General features: G+C 45.5%; 1 protein-coding gene across 3 annotated transcripts in view; it reads right to left on the minus strand.

The window, feature by feature from the left end:
* Nucleotides 1-6386, minus strand: part of SLC38A5 (solute carrier family 38 member 5) — a 98644-nt gene extending 92258 nt beyond the window's left edge. Inside the window, exon 1 of one of the 3 annotated variants that reach the window (XM_069747875.1) lies at nt 6353-6386. The gene's annotated coding sequence lies outside the window, so the exon portion shown is untranslated. The remainder of the gene's footprint in view (nt 1-6352) is intronic. The other 2 variants (XM_069747879.1, XM_069747880.1) reach the window with 2 other exon arrangements.
* Between the last annotated feature and the right edge of the window lie 16717 nt (nt 6387-23103).

Here is a 23103-nt window from a genome sequence, read left to right on the forward strand (position 1 = left end):
ATGGGATTCCTGAGAACATCGTTTCTGACAGGGGATCCCAGTTTGTGTCTAGATTTTGGCGGACGTTCTGTGCTAAGATGGGCATTGATTTGTCCTTTTCGTCTGCATTCCATCCTCAGACGAATGGCCAGACTGAACGAACTAATCAGACCTTGGAAACTTATTTAAGGTGTTTTGTTTCTGCTGATCAGGATGACTGGGTTACCTTTTTGCCGCTGGCTGAGTTTGCCCTTAATAATCGGGCTAGTTCTGCTACCTTGGTTTCTCCTTTCTTTTGTAATTCGGGGTTTCATCCTCGTTTTTCCTCTGGTCAGGTGGAACCTTCTGATTGTCCTGGAGTGGACATGGTGGTGGATAGGTTGCATCGGATTTGGAGTCATGTGGTGGACAATTTGAAGTTGTCCCAGGAGAAGGCTCAGCAGTTTGCTAATCGCCGTCGCCGCGTGGGTCCTCGACTTCTTTGCTGGCATTTCCTCGCTGGTTATCAATGTATCCAGTGTGTCTTGTTACCTCTGCTCCCTGCTCCTAGAACCTTCTGGTCAAGCTAAGTTTGGATTTTCCTGTTTTGGTGTTTTGCTTTATTTGGTTTTTAGTCCAGCCTGCAGATATGTGATTCTTGCTGCTGGTTGCTCTAGTGGGCTGAAATTGCTCCTCATGTACCATGAGTTGGCACATGAGTTCAAGTAATTTCAGGATGGTTTTTTGAAGGGTTTTTCGCTGACCGCGCAGTTCACTTTTGTATCCTCTGCTATCTAGCTTTAGCGGGCCTCATTTTGCTGAAACTGTTTTCATACTGCGTATGTGCTTTCCTCTCATTTCACCGTCATTATATGTGGGGGCTGCTATTTCTGTGGGGGATTTCTCTGGAGGCAAGAGAGGTCTGTGTTTCTTCTAATAGGGGAAGTTAGATCTTCGGCTGGAGCGAGACGTCTAGGATCATCGTAGGCACGTTCCCCGGCTACTTTTATTTGTGTGTTAGGTTCAGGGTCGCGGTCAGCTCAGGTTCCATCGCCCTAGAGCTTGTTTGTATCTGTGCTTGTCCTTTAGTGATCCCCTGCCATTGGGATCATGACAGGCAGCGCCGGGACTTCGGGTGCGGAGCACTCTGCCCACCTTTCTGCTCGCACACTGACGGCAGGAACCTCTGTGTCCCTTTGCGCACTTTTGCCTCAGCTTCCGGCTGGGTTTCTTGTCTAAACCCGCGCCCGCTGCCCAGGTCATGGGGCCTGTGCGGTCTCCTACTCCTTCCCCAGGAAACATGTGACTTTGCCTCGACAGTTCCTGCCTCGGCTCAGTGCAGGTACCCGCAACCCAGTCTATCACCTTACACTCCCCCTCTCCCTTAGCTCGCCATTCCACAGGCGAGAGTTCTTGGAGTAGACGTTGACACGCTTCCATTTCTCGAACAATCCTTTGCCAAATAAATTGATTCTGTTCATAACGAGTGGAAGGTGTCCCAGCGGTCATCTGCTCAGTGCGGCGTAATTCAGGTTTGGTGGTAGAGTATGGTTGTATTGAAGAAGACAGGGACACGTCCGGTTCCAGTGGAGCAGCCATCTCTGGAGTTTCAGGCCAACATATTTCCCCTGGACTGGTGGCCGGTGAACTGAGTGGTTCTTCCTTGTCATAATTGGGAGCTGTGGGAATAGGCGTCTTGGGGAGGGGGACTTGGCTCTCTCCTCTCTTCTTCAGGGTCACATGACAGACAAAGAGGGAACATATTTCGGTGAACTATTCGGGTAGGTGCCCCTTCCTCCCTTTCGGGTTGAACTTCGTACACTGGACCAGCATTGTCAACTCAACGTTTCACCCTATATGGAGTTTTCTCCCATCGATATTCCGACTTGCCTTGTGGTCTCTTGTCTTGGACCAGCGGTGCTTCGTGGTGCCCAAGCTCCCGGAACTTAGTCTGTACCAGCCAGTGAAGAGTCTGCAACGAGTGTGTATGTTCTCGGACCCAGGAAGACACCCCCGTCCGTGGGTAGTCTTCTTCTGGGTCTAGCTCCAGCCCCATGATTTCCCGTCCATTCCGCCCAAATAGTAGAGTATACTGGGTGTATCCTGTTGTACGGTGCACCCGGTTATTGTACACCCAGTCAAATCCAGCCACATACTCAGGTCAAAGGACTTTTCAATCTTCCTCCAGGGTTCTCTACATCTGGGTCAGTGTCTGGTTGAAGCGTTCACAGGCTCCATTCACTTGCAGATGGTAGGGCGTCGTCCTTGACTTCTCAGTTCAGTAGAGACGATGTAATAACTCCATCACCCGGCCTTGGAAACAAGCACCTTGATCAGAATGGATTCACTTCGGGCATCCATACACCCAGATAAAGTCTCAACAGATAGCCTGCGCAGCTGATTTGGCACTTTGGGTTGGAGTAACCATAGCAAACTTGGTAAAGTTGTCGGTCACCAATAGACAATGTTGATTTCCAAGATGAGCTGGACCCACAGTTAAGTAGTTGATCATCAACTACTCTAAGGGGGCAGAGATCACGATGGTCTGTGTGTGGGCCCTCTGCTCCAGAGGTTAGCCAGTTTACAGCTTTGGCATCGCTGACAAGCTTCCTCTACTGCAGTCTTCAAGCGAGGGTGATAGACCAGATTCTGCAGCCTCTGGAACGTCTTTTCCAGACCAAAGTAAGGCTACGTTCACATTAGCGTTGCGCCGCCGTGCGTCGGCGACGCAACGCGCGACGCACGCTAAAACGCACGCAAACGCGCGCAAAAACGCTCGCGTTTTGCGACGCGTGCGTCGTTTTCCGACGAAAATCGGACGCACAGAAAATGCTACATGTAGCGTTTTCTTGCGTCCGACGCTAGCGTCGGAAACGACGCACGTGGCGAAAAACGCCACCAAAACGACGCACGCGTCCCCTATGTTAAACATAGGGGCGCGTCGCCGCTGCGTCGCCGGCGCAACAGCGACGCACATTGGCGGAACGCCAATGTGAACGTAGCCTAAGCCCCTCTCTCATGGGCCTCTGTTCTGTAGCCATTATGCCAATCAACTTCTCAGGGAATACCACTTGCCAGGTGATGACATTTTTGAGGCTTCACCTTGTACATGCTTCTGTAGTCGACTCAACACTTGTTCCAGTCGCCGGAGGTGCTCTTCAAAGGTGGCCGCATAGACAATGATGTCGTCCAGGTAGATAAGGGTCTACAATTTAGATTGTGAGCCCCATCGGGGACAGCGATGATGATGTGTGCAAAATTGTAAAGCGCTGCGGAATATGTTAGCGCTATATAAAAATAAAGATTATTATTATTATAAGGGTCGCTTCGAAATTCAGATCCCCCATGGACCTTTCCCTTAAGTGCTGAAATGTCCCAGGAGCGTTAGTCAGGCCGAAGGGCATCCGACTGAATTCATACAATCCCATGGGTAGGATGAACGCCGTCTTCGGTAGATCATGTTCAGCCATGGGCACCTGCCAATACCCCCTGGCTAAATCTAGGAAGGAGAAATACTTTGCCTTCCCCAAGGCAGACAACGACTCTTTAATTCGAGGTAAGGGATATGAATCTCGCACCGTGCAGGCATTTAGTCGCCTATAGTTGACACAAAAATGCAGGGTCCCGTCCTTCTTCCACACTAGCACGATGGAAGCTGCCAACAGGCTTTGACTCTCCAGAATGACTCCGCTCTGCAACATGTGTGACAAGATTTCTTTTACCTCTTTATACATCTGAGGCGGAATCTGGCGGTATCTCTCCCTGATCGGTGCAGCACTTCCTATGGGTATCTCGTGAGGTATGGCTGTAGTGCCCCCGAAGTCATCCTCATGACGGGCGAAGACATCCTGGTAATGCTCCCTCTTGTACCTGTTGTGGGGAGAGTTCCGACAATTCAGCTCGCATTTGTTCCAGGATGTGACGCCTCTCTTTCATGCTTCCAGGTGAGTACTCTGGGGCTATGATAACTGCTACAGTCCACGGATTTCCTTGCTTCACTGCTAACTGGATGGCCTCTGATTGCATCAGTTCCTTGGTCATGCCCAGCACCTGTGCCTCTTCACTCTTGGGCGAGAGAGTAAGATTGCCTTCCCCCAGGTTGACACACCGCACCACTACATTGCCGTCATGGACAATGGCTAAGGTTCAAGCAATGGATAGTCCCGGGGTATTTGGTCCATTTTGGCTGGCTCGATATAGACTTCCACTCCTTAAAGCGGCATGCAAGCACGTACAGGCAGCGTGAGCACGGTCTGACCAGGCAGTAGGGCGAGTTTAGCAACAGCGGGGACTACCACCTTCCCCAAGACCTTCCCTTCACTGGACGTCTTTTGAGCCTGGGCAACTCATATCAGTTGTTGAAACTCTTTCCTTTGGAGAGTTTTGGGGTTCCATTGGCCTAGAAAAGCATCTGGTGGCTCGCTGATCAGTAGAGTTCCAAGTTCTTTTAGTACATTCATCCCCAAAGTCACGGCGGGGCCATTGCGTAAGTCTCCAGTGGCCATTACAATTCCTTTTCAGCCTACATCTTTGCCACAAAAAAAATCCAAAAAATTGACACATCACTCCTTATGTAGGTATGGTGCACAGACAAGGGTCGCCAGTCCCAAAGTATGAATAATTACAAAAATCCGGCACTCAAAAAGGAATTTCTTATTCAATATTTTATTAAATCATCCCAGTATATTTCACTGTAACGTTTCGGTCTTTATGACCTTCATCAGACAGATAAATATGAGAACCGTGAATAACGCTGTGGCTAGAGTAGACCCACCTATCAGGTAAATGACTCCTATGGGAGTACGCTATGAAGTCCAGTGGTATATGACACAGCTAGCTGCATGCAGAGCACTGGGAAATCACCTGCATGCATACATCTTTGCCACACACGGTAATCTGCATCCAGACCACCCCTGCAACTGGTTGGCCGCTGTTAACCTAATCACCGGGCCCCACTCAGGCCACGTCGCCTCAGAAAAATGATGTCTTAATTTAGTTTCTGGCATGGTGGTCACCTGGGAACTGGTATCCACAAGACAGCGTACAGCTCGGCCTTCCATCTCGGCCCATACCAGAGGGCACAAGGAAATCATACTTGTGGGACTGCCTTCTCTCCTCCTTGGCTGCTCAGGCTCCGGGCGTCGTCCCCCTGCACCGGAGCCCACTTCTGAAACAAATTGGCCATCTCTTTGTCTGGGGTTGTCTCATTTCCTGGCGAGGTGTCGGGCGTGAGTGAAACTCAGAGCTGTTTCTGTCTTTGTATGGATTTGGAGCCACGGGAGGGGCTTTTCTTAGGTCAGACCACTCTTCTCACATTTCCTGTATCTCCTTCCAGATCTCTGACCCATCCTGGTTCAGCTACGGGTGAAGCGGGCACCTTTCCGCTCTGGACCTTGCCTGTCAAGACTGACGTCCCCTGCTCGCTCATGCTTTTGCCCCAATTTCTAAGAAGGACATACGTGGATTTACATGCAAGCATTCCCACAGCGCTTGCTTAAGCAGCGGACTTCTGAGACCGGCTACCAGTTGGTCTCTTAAAACGACATCGTCCCACTTGGTGATTGTCACGTGAATCTCTTGTAGGGCGTTCAAGTACTGGGTCACAGTCCCCCCCTCACTCTGTACGCGGCTAAACAGTCGCATGCGCAATTCCCCGACATCCGTGGGGTCCCCATGCATCTCCTCCAAAATTTGCAACACCTTGGTGAAAGTGTCCCACTCATGCGGGGCTGAAACAGATCACCTGGTGTCTCCATCCAGGGCCATCACAGCAATTTCTGCCTGCATAGTGGGTGTTATAGGGTGCATTCTCATCATTCCCTTGACTCGCTCGGGCCAATTCTATAGCAGTGAATTGCTTCCCATACATTTCAGTAGATTGCTAGGCATGGCTCCCAGGGGCAAGCTAGCCCTTGAAGCACTCATGGCCGCTTGGTCTGCTGTCTCAGCCTCGGCAGTTCAAAACCCGGCTCAGTGCAGGTACCCGCAGCCTGATCTATCTCCTTACATGTATATAGCATGTGTGTGTCCTGTGTATGATGGGAGTTATCTGTATACAGCATGTGTATGTCCTGTGTATGATGGCAGTGATCTGAATGTGAGACATGTATAAACAGAAAAAACTGACCAGCACATCCAAACTAGTGTGAACAGGTGCAAGCTAGGACAACCAAGTCAATAAATCGAAATAAAAAAAGCTGCGCACTGTGCTAAAAACAATGAATTTAGAAAATTGGAGCTGCATTACTGCCATAGAAAATACGTAAGTGCTATATTATGCAAACATGAAATGTTGAACATGGAACGGCAATATTGCTACAGAAAAAATTCTACTGAAAAACTGAAGATAAATAGCACAATTCATGAGAGACCAACAGCAATCGACAAGGCGTACCTTATTGTTGGGAGCTTATCCTGATATGACACCATCCCAGGGCTGAAAAGCCTACAATATGTAGAACAGGAAGGATTCAGCTAATTAAAACCCCCTTAGGCTGAAGGGTGTAGGAGTGCTCAGGTCAGGAGGAGTTTGCTGCAAACAAAAAACTGACTTGCACATCCAAACTAGTGTGAACAGGTGCAATCTAGGTCAACCAAGTCAATAAATCTAAAAAAAAAAAAAAAAGAAAAGGTAAATTATAGGCTTGGATTTAAATTATTTCAATTATTTATCTGAAAACATCCACTGTATTTCTTTTAGCAATATTACCTTTTATGCTGTAGCAGCGCATCTTCAGTGCTGGATCCAGCTCTCATGGGGTTAATCGACAACTTCCTTTCTCCTGAGTTATTGTGCGCTAATACTACAAGTTCCATGATGCATTGCACTGGCCACTAAGCCCGAACCTACCACACCCACTCCAAAACACACCCAAACCCCTCCCTCCTCTCTCTTCAAAAAGATTTGTGATGTCATTTCTGTCCAACCTCCTCTTTTACATTTGTCCAACCCACACTCCATTACACACAGATAGATAGATAGATATGAGATAGATAGATAGATAGATATTAGATAGATAGATAGATAGATAGATATTAGATAGATAGATATGGGATAGATAGATAGATAGATAGATAGATAGATAGATATGAGATAGATAGATATGAGATAGATATGGGATAGATAGATAGATAGATAGATAGATAGATAGATAGATAGATAGATAGATATGGGATAGATATGGGATAGATAGATAGATAGATATGGGATAGATAGATAGATATGGGATAGATAGATAGATAGATATGGGATAGATGGATAGATATGGGATAGATAGATAGATAGATAGATATGGGATAGATAGATATGGGATAGATAGATAGATATGGGATAGATAGATAGATAGATAGATAGATAGATAGATAGATAGATAGATAGATATGGGATAGATAGATAGATATGGGATAGATAGATATGGGATAGATAGATATGAGATAGATAGATAGATATGGGATAGATAGATATGGGATAGATAGATATGGGATAGATAGATAGATAGATATGGGATAGATAGATATGGGATAGATAGATATGGGATGGATAGATAGATAGATAGATAGAGGGATAGATAGATAGAGGGATAGATAGATATGGGATAGATAGATATGGGATAGATAGATATGGGATAGATAGATATGGTATAGATAGATAGATAGATATGGGATAGATAGATATGGGATGGATAGATAGATAGATAGAGGGATAGATAGATATGGGATAGATAGATAGATATGGGATAGATAGATATGGGATAGATAGATAGATAAGGGATGCGTGGGTTGTCTTTTGGGGTGTGTGCAGGCATCATCCGATGGGACTACAAGTACACAGTATCCAATCTGCAGCTAATTCAGATGTCAGTGGACACGCACCCTACACTAGCCATACATCTATCAATAGATATATCTATCCAGATATATCTATAGATACATATATGAATAGATAGATGTATGCATCTATAGATCTAACTATATGTAGATCTGTCTATCCATTTCATCTATCTGTCTATCTGTGTGTAATTGAGTGCGGGTTGGACAAATGTAAAAGAGGAGGTTGGACAATGACATCACAAATCTTTTTTTTTTTTTTTCAATAACACATCTTTATTTAGCTTTCAAAAACGCATACAAAAACGCACAAAAACCGCACCAAAGAAAAATTTAAAAATGCATCTAAACCGAGCAAAAATGCACCAAAAACTGCATCAAAACTGCACCAAAAACGCATCAAAACTGCATCAAAACCACGCAAAAAATGCACCAAGAACTGCATCAAAACCGCACAAAAAAACCCACATCAAAACCGTGCAAAAAACGTGAAAAAAGTGAAAAAAATGCATCAAAAACGCAGCTGCAAGGAGATGCAGATTTTGTGCAGAATATTCTGCACCCAAATCTGCAACGTGTTCACACAGCATAAAACTGACCTACCATTATGATTCTCCAGGTCATTACGAGTTCATAGACACCAAACACGTCTAGGTTATTTTTTTATCTGAGTGGTGAAAAAAAATTCCAAACTTTGCTAAAAAGAAATAAAATAATTGCGCCATTCTCCGATACCCGTAGCGTCTATGGTTTCTGAGATATCGGGTTGGGTGAGGGCTAATTTTTTGCGTGCCAAGCTGACATTTTTAATGATGCCACTTTTGTGCAGATACGTTCTTTTGATCGCCCGTTATTGCATTTTAATGCAATGTCGCGGCGACCAAAAAAACATAATTTTGGCTTTTGATTTTTTTTCTCGCTACGCAGTTTAGTGATCATGTACATTTTTTTTTGTATTGAAAATAGCTGACATGTTGCGGCTTTCAAGTGGGCTCACCGCCGAAGCCCACCTCAAAGCAGGGGATACTGCCAGCTGACGTACTATTCCGTCAGCTGGCAGAAAGGGGTTAATGAACAATATGTTTCAGTTAAAAAAGCGGAAAAAAAATGGCGTGGGCTCCCGCGCAATTTTCTGCGCCAGAGGGGAAAAGCAGACAGCCGGGGGCCAATATTTGTAGCCTGGGAAGGGGGTAATACCCATGGCCCCTCCCAGGCTATGAATATCAGCCCGCAGCTGTCTGCGTAGCCTTTACTGGCTATTAAAATAGGGGTACCCCCCCCAAACAAAATGACGTGGGGTCCCCCTATATTTTATAGCCAGAAAGGCTGGTATTCATAGCCTAGATAGCGGCCATGGATATTGCTTCCCCCCCCCCGGCTACAAATACCAGTCCACAGCCTCCCCAGAAATGGCGCAGAGATGCACCAATTCCGGCACTTAGCCCCTCTCTTCCCACTCCCGTGTAGCGGTGGGATTTGGGGTAATAGGGGGTTAATGTCACCTTGCTATTGTAAGGTGACATTAAGCCGGGTTAATAATGGAGAGGCATCAATATGACGCCTATCCATTATTAATCCTATAGTAGTGAAGGATTTAAAAAAAAAAAAGACACAGCCAGAAAAAAGTATTTTAATATTCTTCATTTAACCATACTTACCATACTTCAGCGCCTGCAAAAAACGTAAAATAATAAACCGTATACTCCCTGTCCGCCATAGTCCAATTAATAACGAGTGTCCCACGACATTCTCCCCTATAGAACAGTGACATCGGGTGATGTTACTGCTCTATAGGACCCTCAATGACACACTGACAGGAGACAATGGTTTCTGCAGTGCATCACTGAGAGGTTACCTTAGGGCAAAGTCTCACTTTATGGCAATTGCGTGGGAAAATTTCTCACCCAGCAATGCCATAAGTGAGACTAGGGACTATTTTCTCACAGGGGTGTAGGAATACATTTTCGGGAATACATTATAGAACGATACCTTTCCATCATTGTATTCCTGGAGCCCCTGGAGAGCGGTCACATCAGATGATGCTGCTGCTCTCCACGGGAGATCGTCGTGGGACACTCGTTTTAATTGGATATCTGCGGATCAGGGAGTATAGTGTTTGTTTATTATTTTAAAAACTTTTACAGGTGACACTGGCTTCGGGGAACAAAGTGATAAGTGATAGTGAGTATGTAATCTATGTTATATGTACTGTATGTCTGTATGTATGTTGTATGTATGTACTGTATGTGGCATGTTGCATGTCGTATGGTGCATGTCACCGCATGGTGCATGTCGCATGGTGTATGTCGTCGCATGTTGTCACATGTAGCATGTTGTTGCATGGTGCATGTCATGGTGCATGTCGCATAGTCACATGTTGCATATCATGTCGCATGTCATGTCGCATGGTGCATGTCATCGCATGTTGTCACATGTTGCATGTCGCATGTGCATGGTGCATGTTGTCGCATCTTGCATGTTGTCACATGTCGCATCTCGTTGCATGTTGTCACATGTTGCATGGTGCATGTCATCGCATGTCGCATCTTGCATGGTGTCACATGTTGCATGTCGCATGGTGCATGTCGTCGCATGTTGTCACATGTTGCATGGTGCATGTCATGTCGCATGGTGCATCTCGCATGGTGCATGTCATGGTGCATGGGGCAGGTTCTGTATGTGTGTAATGTATGTTGTATGTACTGTATATGTATGTATGTGGTTTTTGTTTTTTTTTACATTCAACACATTAGCCGGATGATGGGACTACTATTGTCCCATCATTGGCTAATGTGTCACTCACTGTCACTGTAGCAGGCAGAGCCCAATGGGACTTGTAGTCCTATTGCATTCGCTTGGCGTCTTGGTCAGGACGGACTCTCGTGCTCTACATCTGGTGGTCTGGTCGGTGAGCTGGCTGCGGCTTTTAGCCGTTATTTTCTTTTTTGCTATATTTGTTTATAGTCCCTTCGGACGATGCCTGCACAGAGACACAAAGACCCCACCGCACAGCCCTGCAGACCCCCCCCCCGCAACCGGCCGCCACCATCACCGCAACCGGCCGCCGCCACCACCTACGCACCAGCCGCACGTCTCAGCACATTAACGCCGCGGCCGGCCAGCAGACTCCAGCCCCGCCTGCATATCCCAGCCCCGCCCGCCCCCAGCACAGCCCCGCAAGCAGCGCTCAGCCCCGCCCACAGCCCAGTCACTCTTGAGTGACTGCTGTCTGTGGAGGCTGGTCACGTCAATTTCCAGAGTCTGGAAATTGACGTGACATCGGCGGAAATTAGCGGCGGCTGCAGCCTGGGGGTCACGTGACCTGGACTCAGCCGCCGCCATAGCGCCGCTCACAGGTGAAAACGGCAACGGAAGGTATTTATAAAATTCATTAGGGGCCCTGGGGGGATACATTGGGGGGTTAACTGAAAGTAGTGGACAACCCCTTTAAGCCTGTCTCCCCTCTGCTGATGGCAGACTCTGCCATATAGCTTGTGTCCCCCCTTTTGATGACAGACATTGCCGTACAGCCTGTGTCCCCTCACTGCTGGTGGCACTCTGCTGTACAGCCAGTGTCCCCCTCTGCCGATGGCACTCTGCTGTACAGCCTGTGTCCCCCCCTCTGCCGATGGCACTCTGCTGTACAGCCTGTGTCCCCCCTCTGCTGATGGCACTCTGCTGTACAGCCTGTGTCCCCTCTCTGCCGATGGCACTCTGCTGTACAGCCTGTGTCCCCCCTCTGCCGATGGCACTCTGCTGTACAGCCTGTGTCCCCTCTCTGCCGATGGCACTCTGCTGTACAGCCTGTGTCCCCCCTCTGCCGATGGCACTCTGCTGTACAGCCTGTGTCCCCCCTCTGCCGATGGCACTCTGCTGTACAGCCTGTGTCCCCCCTCTGCCGATGGCACTCTGCTGTACAGCCTGTGTCCCCTCTCTGCCGATGGCACTCTGCTGTACAGCCTGTGTCCCCCCTCTGCTGATGGCACTCTGTTGTACACCCTGTGTCCCCCCTCTGCCGATGGCACTCTGCTGTACAGCCTGTGTCCCCCCCTCTGCCGATGGCACTCTGCTGTACAGCCTGTGTCCCCCCTCTGCCGATGGCACTCTGCTGTACAGCCTGTGTCTCCTCTCTGCCGATGGCACTCTGCTGTACAGCCTGTGTCCCCCCTCTGCCGATGGCACTCTGCTGTACAGCCTGTGTCCCCCCTCTGCCGATGGCACTCTGCTGTACAGCCTGTGTCTCCCCACTGCCGATGGCACTCTGCTGTACAGCCTGTGTCCCCCCTCTGCCGATGGCACTCTGCTGTACAGCCTGTGTCCCCCCTCAGCCGATGACACTCTGCTGTACAGCCTGTGTCCCCCCTCGGCCGATGGCACTCTGCTGTACAGCCTGTGTCCCCCCTCAGCCGATGGCACTCTGCTGTACAGCCTGTGTCCCCCCTCGGCCGATGGCACTCTGCTGTACAGCCTGTGTCCCCCCTCGGCCGATGGCACTCTGCTGTACAGCCTGTGTCCCCCCTCTGCCGATGGCACTCTGCTGTACAGCCTGTGTCCCCCCTCTGCTGATGGCACTCTGCTGTACAGCCTGTGTCTCCCCTCTGCTGTACAGCCTGTGTTCCCCCTCTGCCGATGGCACTCTGCTGTACAGCCTGTGTCCTCCCTCTGCCGAAGGCACTCTGCTGTACAGCCTGTGTCCCCCCTCTGCCGATTGCACTCTGCTGTACAGCCTGTGTCCCCCCTCTGCCGATGGCACTCTGCTGTACAGCCTGTGTTCCCCCTCTGCCGATGGCACTCTGCTGTACAGCCTGTGTCCTCCCTCTGCCGAAGGCACTCTGCTGTACAGCCTGTGTCCCCCCTCTGCCGATTGCACTCTGCTGTACAGCCTGTGTCCCCCCTCTGCTGATGGCACTCTGCTGTACAGCCTGTGTTATATAGTACGTGGCTGTGTTATATACTGCGTGGCCACTGTTATATATTGCATGGCCTGTATTAACGCATCGGGTATTCTACAATATGTATGTATATAGCAGCCACATAGTATATAGCACAGACCACGTAGTATTTGATATATACTACATGGCTCCTATATACTACGTGGCCTGTGCTATATACTATGTGGCTGCTATATACATACACACATACATATTCTAGAATACCCGATGTGTTAGAATCGGGCCACCATCTAGTCTAATATATGTGGTCCAGGAACTATCACTACAACTAACAAGATGGAACCCTGTGTTGCTGTCTGAGATGTTGGGAGTAATTGTCCCATATGCGTTATTGTATCTTGAAATAACTTTGCCCTCTCTGATGCAATCTACACCCTTCCTCCGAATACTCAAGTGGGCTCACAGTGTCCCCTGTCTTTGCCGTCAGTCTGCAGTGAATTAGGTCAATTATAATACTAAAAATAAGTTTTATGGATTTGCTTTTCCTTCACTTTTCTATTATGTTGTGGGACAGCAGTTTGCAGGGTAGAGGTCCAAGTTTAGCGATGAGTCCAGGTGGTTGTAAGATGAGGGGCCCACACTTCTTACTTCTTTCTGTATCTCTTTATGTAGGACAGGACAGAACCAGGGCTCATTTACCCACAGCCTGGTATAACATTGTGGCCATGGTCCTCTGTGCATTGGTGATTTGCTGCCATCTAGTGGTTACTTTAATAATGACAACCCTTATGGTGCACCGACCACTTCTAGTAGTGCTGATTCCAGGACCTATAAGGAGATCTCAGTCTTTACAGAAAGTGCGCTCACATCAGTTACTTGTGTAAACATGACACCAATTGAAATGAATTCTAGTCACCACATATAGCCTCTGTCACCTTTTTTTTCCTGCAGATCCGCAGCATTTTTTTCCGCGCAGAAACGCTGCAGATGGTGCAAAAAAATCTGCACGTAACACGCAGCAAATTCAAAAAAGGATCATATTACTTTTGTGCAGATCTGCTCCGTTTCTGCACCCATTCCATAATAGAAATCTGCAGGGGGAAAAAAAGGAAGAAATCTGCATTATTAATTTGGCTTAATGTCACCTTACAATAGCAAGGTGGCATTAACCCTTCATTACCCCATATCCCACCGCTACACGGGAATGGGAAGAGAGTGGCCAAGTGCCAGAATAGACGCATCTTCCAGATGTGCCTTTTCTGGGGTGGCTGGGGGCAGGTGTTTTTAGCCAGGGGGGGGTCAATAACCATGGACCCTCTCCAGGCTATTAATATCTGCCCCCAGTCACTGGCTTTACTACTCTGGCGGAGAAAATTGCGCGGGAGCCCACGCCAATTTTTTCCGCCATTTAACCCTTTAATTTAGTAGATAGAACAGCCAAATTTTGCACATACACACTACTAACATTAGTAGTGTGGAATATGCAAAAAAAATGTACTGTATGTAAACCAGGTCTCATATCATGTCGGGTTTAGGAAGGAGATAGGAAAAGCTGGTAATTGAATTACCGGCTTTAAAGCTATCTAGTGCTGTATGAAGTAATAATATATATACATATATGTGTCTCACTGACATATATATATACAGTGGGGCAAAAAAGTATTTAGTCAGTCAGCAATAGTGCAAGTTCCACCACTTAAAAAGATGAGAGGCGTCTGTAATTTACATCATAGGTAGACCTCAACTATGGGAGACAAACTGAGAAAAAAAAATCCAGAAAATCACATTGTCTGTTTTTTTAACAATTTATTTGCATATTATGGTGGAAAATAAGTATTTGGTCAGAAACAAACAATCAAGATTTCTGGCTCTCACAGACCTGTAACTTCTTCTTTAAGAGTCTCCTCTTTCCTCCACTCATTACCTGTAGTAATGGCACCTGTTTAAACTTGTTATCAGTATAAAAAGACACCTGTGCACACCCTCAAACAGTCTGACTCCAAACTCCACTATGGTGAAGACCAAAGAGCTGTCAAAGGACACCAGAAACAAAATTGTAGCCCTGCACCAGGCTGGGAAGACTGAATCTGCAATAGCCAACCAGCTTGGAGTGAAGAAATCAACAGTGGGAGCAATAATTAGAAAATGGAAGACATACAAGACCACTGATAATCTCCCTCGATCTGGGGCTCCACGCAAAATCCCACCCCATGGGGTCAGAATGATCACAAGAACGGTGAGCAAAAATCCCAGAACCACGCGGGGGGACCTAGTGAATGAACTGCAGAGAGCTGGGACCAATGTAACAAGGCCTACCATAAGTAACACACTACGCCACCATGGACTCAGATCCTGCAGTGCCAGACGTGTCCCACTGCTTAAGCCAGTACATGTCCGGGCCTGTCTGAAGTTTGCTAGAGAGCATTTGGATGATCCAGAGGAGTTTTGGGAGAATGTCCTATGGTCTGATGAAACCAAACTGGAACTGTTTGGTAGAAACACAACTTGTCGTGTTTGGAGGAAAAAGAATACTGAGTTGCATCCATCAAACACCATACCTACTGTAAAGCATGGTGGTGGAAACATCATGCTTTGGGGCTGTTTCTCTGCAAAGGGGCCAGGACGACTGATCCGGGTACATGAAAGAATGAATGGGGCCATGTATCATGAGATTTTGAGTGCAAACCTCCTTCCATCAGCAAGGGCATTGAAGATGAAACGTGGCTGGGTCTTTCAACATGACAATGATCCAAAGCACACCGCCAGGGCAACGAAGGAGTGGCTTCGTAAGAAGCATTTCAAGGTCCTGGAGTGGCCTAGCCAGTCTCCAGATCTCAACCCTATAGAAAACCTTTGGAGGGAGTTGAAAGTCCGTGTTGCCAAGCGAAAAGCCAAAAACATCACTGCTCTAGAGGAGATCTGCATGGAGGAATGGGCCAACATACCAACAACAGTGTGTGGCAACCTTGTGAAGACTTACAGAAAACGTTTGACCTCTGTCATTGCCAACAAAAGATATATTACAAAGTATTGAGATGAAATTTTGTTTCTAACCAAATACTTATTTTCCACCATAATATGCAAATAAATTGTTAAAAAAACAGACAATGTGATTTTCTGGATTTTTTTTTCTCAGTTTGTCTCCCATAGTTGAGGTCTACCTGTGATGTAAATTACAGACGCCTCTCATCTTTTTAAGTGGTGGAACTTGCACTATTGCTGACTGACTAAATACTTTTTTGCCCCACTGTGTGTATATATATATATATATATATATATATATATATATATATATATATATATACCTATTCTATGTGTACACATTTATTCTACCTATTCTACTGTAAGCTGTCAGTGTGATTTTACTGTACACCGCACTGAATTGCCGGCTTTTCTCTCTAACAGCGCTGCGTATTTCTCGCAAGTTACACTGCTGGTCCGTGTGTGATCCGTATTTTTCTGGCTTCCATAGACTTTCATTGGCGTATTTTTTGTGCAGTACAGTGACAAACGCAGCATGCTGCGATTTTCTACGGCCGTAGAAGCCAGTATAATACGGATCAGTAAAATACGGCAGATAGGAGCAGGGGCATAGAGAATAATTGTGCCGTTTGTTTGGCGAGTTTTACGGACGTATTTTCTGCGCTCTTACGTCTGTAAAACTCGCAAGTGTGACGGCGGCCTAATTCCCACACTGCGTTATAGAAAGCTAAAGGGTAAATTGACCAGAGCTGCTGTTTATAAATGGGCAGGATGTCATTTATTCTACAAACTAGACTGTGGCCCGATTCTGAGGCCCTGGCGGCCTCGACCAATCAGAGACGCGGGATTTCTACGTCGATACTGTGCCCGTCGCTGATTGGTCGAGGCCTGGCGGCCTCGACCAATCAGACGAGGGATGTCTACGTCCTTTATGACATCATCGTCGCTGTGCCCGTCGCTGATTGGTCGAGGCATGGCGGCCTCGACCAATCAGAGACGTGGGTTTCTACGTCGATACTGTGCCCGTCGCTGATTGGTCGAGGCCTGGCGGCCTCGACCAATCAGAGACGCGGGATTTCCAGGACAGACAGACAGACAGAAAGACAGACAGAAAGAAAGACAGACAGACGGAAAAACCCTTAGACAATTATATATATAGACTAGATTGTGGCCCGATTCTAAAGCATCGGGTATTCTAGAATATGCATGTCCCCGTAGTATATGGAAAATGATGATTCCAGAATTCGCGGCAGACTGTGCCCGTCGCTGATTGGTCGAGGCAACCTTTATGACATCATCGTCGCCATGGCAACCATTATGACATCTACGTCGATACTGTGCCCGTCGCTGAATCAGAAACGTGGGATTTCTACATCCTTTATGACATCATCGTCGCTGTGCCCGGTGGCCTCGACCAATCAGAGACGCGGGACGTCTACGTCCTTTATGACATCATCGTCGCTGTGCCAGTCGCTGATTGGTCGAGGCCGCCAGGCCTCGACCAATCAGAGACCCGGGATTTCTACATCGATACTGTGCCCGTTGCTGATTGGTCGAGGCTTGGCGGCCTCGACCAATCAGAGACGCGGGATTTCCAAGACAGACAGACAGACGGAAAAACCCTTAGACAATTATATATATAGATGTGCATTTCACTTTTTGCTTTACAAAGGCTGAACAGTGCAGAATGTCCACACTCTTGCAAATTTCATACTTATTTTTTCTGCTGTGGAAAATCCATAACTTTTACACCACATGGAATCCTACCCTTCAGTAATTCTTCCATGTGCAGGAAAGAATGATAAGTATTTTTTCTTAGTTGCACAGTTGCCTGAAAGGCATTACTTGAGGGAGAGAGGTGTGAAATTCTTAACTGTGGGATCTGGCAGTGACTCTGTGTAAATCTGGTCAGAAATATCATGGGAAACCTGGTCTGTGCTCAGTCTGTGAATGGCAGGGCTGGACTGTCAGTGAGGTGGTACTCTGCTGCCATCTAGTGGAAAAATACTCCAACTGCAATAGCTGAAGTAATTGTCATAGTAACATAGTTAGTAAGGCCGAAAAAAGACATTTGTCCATCCAGTTCAGCCTATATTCCATCATAATAAATACCCAGATCTACGTCCTTCTACAGAACCTAATAATTGTATGATACAATATTGTTCTGCTCCAGGAAGACATCCAGGCCTCTCTTGAACCCCTCGACTGAGTTCGCCATCACCACCTCCTCAGGCAAGCAATTCCAGATTCTCACTGCCCTAACAGTAAAGAATCCTCTTCTATGTTGGTGGAAAAACCTTCTCTCCTCCAGACGCAAAGAATGCCCCCTTGTGCCCGTCACCTTCCTTGGTATAAACAGATCCTCAGCGAGATATTTGTATTGTCCCCTTATATACTTATACATGGTTATTAGATCGCCCCTCAGTCGTCTTTTTTCTAGACTAAATAATCCTAATTTCGCTAATCTATCTGGGTATTGTAGTTCTCCCATCCCCTTTATTAATTTTGTTGCCCTCCTTTGTACTCTCTCTAGTTCCATTATATCCTTCCTGAGCACCGGTGCCCAAAACTGGACACAGTACTCCATGTGCGGTCTAACTAGGGATTTGTACAGAGGCAGTATAATGCTCTCATCATGTGTATCCAGACCTCTTTTAATGCACCCCATGATCCTGTTTGCCTTGGCAGCTGCTGCCTGGCACTGGCTGCTCCAGGTAAGTTTATCATTAACTAGGATCCCCAAGTCCTTCTCCCTGTCAGATTTACCCAGTGGTTTCCCATTCAGTGTGTAATGGTGACATTGATTCCTTCTTCCCATGTGTATAACCTTACATTTATCATTGTTAAACCTCATCTGCCACCTTTCAGCCCAAGTTTCCAACTTATCCAGATCCATCTGTAGCAGAATACTATCTTCTCTTGTATTAACTGCTTTACATAGTTTTGTATCATCTGCAAATATCGATATTTTACTGTGTAAACCTTCTACCAGATCATTAATGAATATGTTGAAGAGAACAGGTCCCAATACTGACCCCTGCGGTACCCCACTGGTCACAGCGACCCAGTTAGAGACTATACCATTTATAACCACCCTCTGCTTTCTATCTCTAAGCCAGTTACTAACCCATTTACACACATTTTCCCCCAGACCAAGCATTCTCATTTTGTGTACCAACCTCTTGTGCGGCACGGTATCAAACGCTTTGGAAAAATCGAGATATACCACGTCCAATGACTCACCGTGGTCCAGCCTATAGCTTACCTCTTCATAAAAACTGATTAGATTGGTTTGACAGGAGCGATTTCTCATAAACCCATGCTGATATGGAGTTAAACAGTTATTCTCATTGAGATAATCCAGAATAACATCCCTCAGAAACCCTTCAAATATTTTACCAACAATAGAGGTTAGACTTACTGGCCTATAATTTCCAGGTTCACTTTTAGAGCCCTTTTTGAATATTGGCACCACATTTGCTATGCGCCAGTCCTGCGGAACAGACCCTGTCGCTATAGAGTCCCTAAAAATAAGAAATAATGGTTTATCTATTACATTACTTAGTTCTCTTAGTACTCGTGGGTGTATGCCATCCGGACCCGGAGATTTATCTATTTTAATCTTATTTAGCCGATTTCGCACCTCTTCTTGGGTTAGATTGGTGACCCTTAATATAGGGTTTTCATTGTTTCTTGGGATTTCACCTAGCATTTCATTTTCCACCGTGAATACCGTGGAGAAGAAGGTGTTTAATATGTTAGCTTTTTCCTCGTCATCTACAACCATTCTTTCCTCACTATTTTTTAAGGGGCCTACATTTTCAGTTTTTATTCTTTTACTATTGATATAGTTGAAGAACAGTTTGGGATTAGTTTTACTCTCCTTAGCAATGTGCTTCTCTGTTTCCTTTTTGGCAGCTTTAATTAGTTTTTTAGATAAAGTATTTTTCTCCCTATAGTTTTTTAGAGCTTCAATGGTGCCATCCTGCTTTAGTAGTGCAAATGCTTTCTTTTTACTGTTAATTGCCTGTCTTACTTCTTTGTTTAGCCACATTGGGTTTTTCCTATTTCTAGTCCTTTTATTCCCACAAGGTATAAACCGCTTACACTGCCTATTTAGGATGTTCTTAAACATTTCCCATTTATTATCTGTATTATTAGTTCTGAGGATATTGTCCCAGTCTACCAGATTAAGGGCATCTCTAAGCTGGTCAAACTTTGCCTTCCTAAAGTTCAGTGTTTTTGTGACTCCCTGACAAGTCCCCCTAGTGAAAGACAGGTGAAACTGTACAATATTGTGGTCGCTATTTCCTAGATGCCCGACCACCTGCAGATTTGTTATTCTGTCAGGTCTATTAGATAGTATTAGGTCTAAAAGTGCTGCTCCTCTGGTTGGATTCTGCACCAATTGTGAAAGATAATTTTTCTTGGTTATTAGCAGAAACCTGTTGCCTTTATGGGTTTCACAGGTTTCTGTTTCCCAGTTAATATCCGGGTAGTTAAAGTCCCCCATAACCAGGACCTTATTATGGGTTGCAGCTTCATCTATCTGCTTTAGAAGTAGACTTTCCATGGTTTCTGTTATATTTGGGGGTTTGTAACAGACCCCAATGAGAATTTTGTTACCATTTTTCCTTCCATGAATTTCGACCCATATGGACTCGACATCCTCATTTCCTTCGCTAATATCCTCCCTTAAAGTGGACTTTAGACAAGACTTTACATAGAGACAAACCCCTCCTCCTCTCCGATTTTTACGATCCTTTCTAAACAGACTGTAACCCTGTAAGTTAACTGCCCAGTCATAGCTTTCATCTAACCATGTCTCGGTTATTCCCACTATGTCAAAGTTACCTGTAGATATTTCTGCTTCTAGTTCTTCCATCTTGTTTGTCAGGCTTCTGGCGTTTGCAAGCATGCAGTTTAGAGGATTTTGTTTTGTTCCAATCTCCTCGCTGTGGATTGTTTTAGAAATGTTCTTACCTCCCTTCTGAGTATGTTTTCCTGGATCTTCTTTGTTCAAGTCTAATGTTTTTCTTCCCATCCCCTCTTCTTCTAGTTTAACGCCCTCCTGATGAGTGTAGCGAGTCTTCTGGCGAATGTGTGTTTCCCAGGTTTGTTGAGGTGTAGTCCGTCTCTGGCGAGGAGTCCATCGTACAAGTAATTCTCACCGTGGTCCAGGAATCCGAATCCTTGTTGTCTGCACCATCGTCTTAGCCAGTTGTTTGCATCAAGGATCCTGTTCCATCTCCTGGTGCCATGCCCGTCTACTGGAAGGATAGAAGAAAAAACTACCTGTGCATCCAGTTCCTTTACTTTCTTCCCCAACTCTTCAAAGTCTTTGCAGATTGTCGGTAGGTCCTTCCTTGCCGTGTCATTGGTGCCAACATGTATCAGAAGAAATGGGTGGACGTCCTTGGAGTTGAAGAGCTTTGGTATCCTATCGGTCACATCCTTGATCATCGCACCTGGAAGGCAGCATACTTCTCTTGCAGTTATGTCCGGTCTGCAGATGGCTGCTTCTGTGCCTCTCAGTAGTGAGTCTCCCACCACCACCACTCTTCGTTGCTTCTTGGCTGTACTTTTTGCTGTCACTTGTTGCTGTGTGCCATTTTCTTTTTTGCTTGCTGGTATTGCTTCATCCTTAGGTGTGCCATCTTCATCCTCTACAAAGATTTGATATCGGTTCTTCAGTTGTGTGGTTGGTGATTTCTCCATGGTCTTCTTGCTTCTTTTGGTCACATGCTTCCACTCATCTGCTTTTGGAGGTTCTCTGACACTTTTTTCACCTTCTGTGTCATGTAGCCTAAGAAGGTGTGAAATGTGCACACGCATCACTGTCACAGTGATATCCAAAGCAGAAATGCTCCATGGAAATCTACCCTAAGGGCTCATTCATAAGTCAGTGATTTTTTTTGTGTGCAAAAATAAGCATACAAATTGTCATCAGTGTTCGGTCATTGTGTCCTTTTATACCATCAGTTATTTTTGCTTCTCCTATAAAAAAAAAATGATAATGGGACAGCATTCTGAATTACATCTTGCTGGTGTCTTATCCTCCCACCCCACATATTATCCATAGTAAATTATGGTGTAAAGTAGTGACCTGTCAGCTTGGTATGCCCTTACAGAGGTAAGAGATTATGTATGGCCTTTTATTACCTACAGGACGAGCAGCAGATTCCCTATTAAAACTGGAGTTATAGTCTTATTGTGCACTCACCTCTTCCCAGGAGCTGCCACCAGACAGTGAATCCTGGCTTGGCACATCTTGTCTGTGGGTGTGATGTCAGGCGCTGGTTTTTAATTAACTTGAGATTGGGTGTTTGGCAATGCGACCTAAACACAAGGGTGTGAGGGTGAGGATGGTGTTAAGTCACCGCTGGAGAATCTGATTACTCACCGCAGATCAAGACTTACAAATACACATACCGCACATCATCATTATGGATAAAACCGAAATTCTACACAAGGGTCAGGAATCCTCCACAGAGGAAAAAAAATCACCTTTAGGCTCTACAGAAAAATGACAAATATAAACCTATTCCTGACAGTCTATATGTTACTATAGGATGAGGCAGAGATGCAGAAAGATGACAAGCATGATTTAGTTTACACCCTTGTCCTGAGTAAATAGTGCATTATACTGTGTAATGTCCTTATATTTTTTTAGCCATAGGGGGCAGTATTATAGTAGTTATATTCTTGTTCATAGAAGCAGTATTATAGTAGTTATATTCTTGTACATAGGGGGCAGTATTATAGTAGTTATATTCTTGTTCATAAGAGCAGTATTATAGTAGTTATATTCTTGTACATAGGGGCAGTATTATAGTAGTTATATTCTTGTACATAGGAGGCAGTATTATAGTAGTTATATTCTTGTACATAGGGGGCAGTATTATAGTAGTTATATTCTTGTACATAGGAGCAGTATTATAGTAGTTATATTCTTGTACATAGGGGGCAGTATTATAGTAGTTATATTCTTGTTCATAAGAGCAGTATTATAGTAGTTATATTCTTGTACATAGGAGCAGTATTATAGTAGTTGTATTCTTGTACATAGGGGGCAGTATTATAGTAGTTATATTCTTGTACATAGGAGCAGTATTATAGTAGTTATATTCTTGTTCATAGGGGCAGTATTATAGTAGTTATATTCTGGTTCATAGGAGCAGTATTATAGTAGTTATATTCTTGTACATAGGAGCAGTATTATAGTAGTTATATTCTTGTACATAGGGGGCAGTATTATAGTAGTTATATTCTTGTATATAGGAGCAGTATTATAGTAGTTATATTCTTGTACATAGGATCATTATTATAGTAGTTATATTCTTGTACATGGGAGCAGTATTATAGTAGTTACATTCTTGTACATAGGGGGCAGTATTATAGTAGTTATATTCTTGTATATAGGAGCAGTATTATAGTAGTTATA

Source organism: Ranitomeya imitator, chromosome 2, assembly GCF_032444005.1.
Source record: "Ranitomeya imitator isolate aRanImi1 chromosome 2, aRanImi1.pri, whole genome shotgun sequence".
Classification (NCBI taxonomy): Eukaryota; Metazoa; Chordata; class Amphibia; order Anura; family Dendrobatidae; genus Ranitomeya; species Ranitomeya imitator.